The following is a 4,659-nucleotide window of genomic DNA, read 5'->3' as shown; positions in this document are numbered from 1 at the left end:
TTCATACTGCTTTTTACCAGCTGTATTTGTAGGAGTTGCTGATGGGAATGTGTATCCTCCTTCCATGAAATCCCAAAATTCTGCACCAAGAGATTGAAGATAGGCTATGGTTCTTACCTTCCAATAGACGAAGTTGCTCCCATCAAAGATTGGTGGCCTGATGGATGCCTCCCTTTCGTAGTTGCTCATGATGATAGATCCTCCTTCAAGTGATCAAGCTTCTTCTGAAGGACCTGATCTAATACCAATTGTTGGAAATAATACTAAGAGGGGGGGTGAATTAGTATTATCAAGTCAAATAATTTTTCATGTTCAAACTTAGATATACGCTACTTCAGATATGGAAACTAGCATATATACGTAACTGTGTCTACAACAACTAGCGTATATTAAGTAAAATTAAGATTTAATTAATCCATTTGATCTTTAATTAGTGCATCAAAACTCCATTAACCATAAGAATAGTAAATAGGTGTAGTAAACAGAACATATCATCACACATATGAACACGAGATATAAGGTGGAAACCCAATGTGGGTGAAAACCACCTGCTGTAATGCTTCTCTATCTTCTTGTTAATAAGAAGCTTATTTTTACAATATTTATGTGCTGGTGCAGTCTTATACCAGTACGCAGGCTTCTACCTGCAGAAGGCTACAACCTTCTCTCATTCTCCAGCTTCTCCTGGAAGGGAGCTACAACCCCCTTAGCTCTTGTACTAGCTGATGTACTAGTACGTAGGTGTTGACCTACAGAAGGCTACAACCTTCTCTTTCTTCCAGGGACCACATTTCATAAATTTTCAGACTGGATCCATAAGTAACATCAATCAACATCAAATATATCTTCATCAACCAATCCCCTTTGCACCAACCAAAACTGAATCAAATAATCACTTCTCTGAATGCTGTAACCAGAATACAATAACAGTAACTAGACACCAATCCTGAACTCAGAATACTGCAACAATAAACATAAGTAGCTAAAACATATTTTATGAGATGTGCACTACTTCAAAATGAAGAAACTACGTGCATACGCTTTTGTATTAAGGCAAACCAGCATATACGCTATTTTGAAAAACTGAACTAGCGTGTATATGCACCTTTGCTGTGCCGAACCTGCGTATAGATCTATAAAAGACAATTTTACCTTTTCAAATATTCAGACATCAGTTATACCCAGATGATCAGATTTATAGATCAAGTCATGCGCCAAATATAACATATCAAAATCACACAAAGATACTACAATTCAAGCCTTAAGATCTTGACCCATCAGTAGAACTTATCCTTCTTCTAGCGCTCAGGTTCCTCCTTGGTTCAGATCCAGCTATGCACCATAACCCAATGACCAGTGTTCTAGATCTTTCTCTTTATAATATATTCAATGCTTGAGTTAATGCCTTTGCCTAATGATCTCCTTCCCCTTTTATAGTCTTAGGCCTTACTCAATACCATGGTCTAAAACCACTTAGAACCAATACTTGGGACCCAATACCTGGGTTCAACACTTCGGGCGGAATACCATGGTTCAAAAACCATAGGTCCAAATACTAGGGACCAGATACCATGGACTAAAAATAAGTTTTCCCACATGTACACACTTTTCCTTGCATGAAAGTGTGTGCATACACATACACGCCTTTTGATCAGTGATCCTGCGTGTATACGTGCCTTGGTTAAGTGGAACCTGCATATATCTCTTTTTCCTTTATTCTGAGAGCTTGAACTATGATCTGTCATCTGAGTGAGTTGCCATCAAGGACAACACCTATGTCATAGTGCCAAACCTATGTCATAATGCCAACAATTTATTCCTTCCCTATACAGCTGGCAAAACAATTTCAGTGTTGCCTTGCCATTTCCGCTCTGTGCATATCCTGCAATCATGATAGTCAAGGAGACCACATTTTGTTCAGAAATTTTGTCAAACATTTGGCGTGCATCCTCCAATATCCCACACTTGGCATACATGTGGATAGATCTATTTTGAAGGAAAACATCGAGCTCACTTCCAGCACTCACCAACTAGGCATGGACTAGCTTGCCTTCTGTTAGTGCTCTCGAATCAGTGCAAAACTGCAAGAAACGAATATGGGTATTACGCTCCACCCAAATGCCTTGTGCTAGAATATCCTTCAGTCACTTTTTTGTATCAAATGAACTTAAATCTATGCCCATCGCAAAGGAAACCATCAAAATGGAATTCTTCTAGCCACCACCGTAAATTAGAAAGCAAAAAATGTTGAACTTCCCAGTTTCCATAGTTAAATAACTGACTATCCCACAAATTGTGGTATCCCCTCTCTCCACAGCGGAAGTGCGATTCTTTTTTCCTCTAACCAATATGATAACAATTGAGACCATCTGTGACATTATTTCTAGCATGACTGTGAACCATGTCCATTAACACCTGTAACTGAAACTGTGAGCTTTATCAATCAAGAATTTCAGGTCATTTGGTGTGCATGTCCAACTGCTGGGAGAAAAAATGTTTGTGACATGATGTCCAAATGATCCATAATAAGAATTCTCTTCCATAACCATCGATTGAACTGTGTTGTAGTTGTTTTCTTTTATGCGAGGGAGAACATTTTCTGCAAACTCCACATATGATGTTACACGTGGTTCTATGCCACTCATTCCTATATGTTCTTGAAAAATTCGTGGTGCCTCAGGCTTTGGTGGCCGAGGATATTTGAATTCATACCTTTTAGAAGGTGGGGGAGGGTCCCAATAAACACCATCGTACGCTGCACCAAAGTTGCTAGGGTCCACAGTGGCATACGTAATCTAGGATAATATCCTATCATTCCATGTTCCATTAGCAACCTTCATTCAAATTTTAACATTTGAACCATGTGGGATAGCAGGATTTCCATCTTTATTATTTGGTATGTAGACTGTCCAAACACCAATTGATCTCTTTCCATTTGGTGACCCAATCCATTCCAAGCATTGAAATCCCCACTAAGTTGTGCCTCTTTTGCAGCAGGTGCCCACTCCCGATATACAATTTTATTTCCTTCTCGATTGAAACCAATCTTCAAATAAACTTGTGAAAAGTCCTCGAGGCTCCCTTCATACTTCTCTATTGCTTGATTTTTTTGTAAATACTTTGTATGTCTGTATTGGAAATGAGCTTTATGTGAAGCCAAGGATGGATCCACAGTCAAAACTGCCAAATTTTCTAGCTCATCCTCAATAGTTCTATCCATCGTTGACTTGTTATTTTCAGAATAGAATGCACTATGAAAGCTCTCCTCCTGGCAATAAACTTGGAGATCACTCTTCCATTCAATAGTGTGTGCAAATTCCAAGGTAGATCCTTTCTAAGCAAGCACTTGGAACTATTAGAGTGCCGTGTTGAATCTTGTTTGAGGAAATATTGTTTTAAATACATTTTGAAATTAAGATCTATGTGTTTGGTCTAAAGCAAGTATATAAATGATATTAATTTTCATTCTCCATTCTATTAATATCACAAAAATGGCATTCTTTCGTCCCACAATATTTTAGACTTTGTCTATTAAGCTCGTAAGAATTCACATTTATTTTAGCAATGTTATTTTTCTTCTTTAATCTAATTATTGCATATATATATATATGGACAATTTCTTAGAAACCTTGCTTCAAGGACATTACCTCTTCAAGAGTTGAGACCAATTGTTTATATGTCCTATAGGAGATCCCAAGAATCATAAAATGGACATAAATGATTTTAAAACATAATATAAAGGTTGGGAAGGAACAACTAATGGCCATAGAAGGAAGACTTGAATAAAAACGGTATTATTCACATTAGTATTTAACTTAATTATTTGAATATATTAAACCAAGTTATTAATTAGCTTAATATTAAATTATAACTATGGTACTAAAGAAAACAATTTTGTGTTAGAGCATGACTTATAAGTACATTACACCAGTACCCTAGTGAGTATCAAGAGAAAAATTGTAAGTTATGTAGAACTCACACATGAGACGATTTGGTAGATCCTTGGGAATCTTCTCAATATTAATAATTCTTGTTTACGAGCATAGTAAAAGAAAAACTTATGACTATCGTTATACACATGTATGTGAGTCAGCTAAGAGTGCACAAGTCCTAGGTTGGATTAATGAATCTTGCGTATCATACAGATATTTGAACAATTCAAAATGGTGAGGACATAAAGAAATCTATTGGAAATAATACTGAGAGGGGGGGTGAATCAGTATTAGTCAAGTCAATAGTCTTTTTCTTTTCATACTCAATTTCATATACGCTACTTCTATGAAGGTAACCCACATGTGCACATAATTTTGTTTAAGGAAACAAGCGTATATCCAGCAAACTAATGATTCAGTTAATTCATCATATCTTGATCTTTAATATGAGCATCAATACTTTATTAAACATTAAACAATAACCATGTGCAGTTAATAACAGAAAGAACCATCACACATAAGCAACACACATGAACACCAAGATGTAAGGTGGAAACCCAATGTGGGTAAAAGCCACCTGTTGTTGCTGTCTTTGTCTTCTTTTAATAATAAGAAAATTTGTTTAGAACATTGTACTGGTGCAGACTCATACCAGTAGGCATGCTTCTACCTATAGAAGGCTACAACCTTCTCTCGTTCTCCAGCTTCTACTGGAAGGGAGTTACAA

General features: G+C 36.7%; 1 pseudogene; it reads right to left on the bottom strand.

Annotated features, from left to right (window-relative positions):
- Positions 1–2,157: 2,157 nt before the first annotated feature.
- LOC149228220 (1,4-alpha-glucan-branching enzyme pseudogene) lies at positions 2,158–3,231 on the bottom strand (annotated as a pseudogene).
- Between the last annotated feature and the right edge of the window lie 1,428 nt (positions 3,232–4,659).

This window comes from Pinus tabuliformis, chromosome J, assembly GCF_031772625.1.
Source record: "Pinus tabuliformis cultivar Carrire ecotype Pingquan chromosome J, CPIR1, whole genome shotgun sequence".
NCBI classification, from domain to species: domain Eukaryota; kingdom Viridiplantae; phylum Streptophyta; class Pinopsida; order Pinales; family Pinaceae; genus Pinus; species Pinus tabuliformis.
The sequence above is the reverse complement of the archived record's forward strand: the minus strand, read 5'-3'. Positions and strand labels throughout refer to the sequence as shown.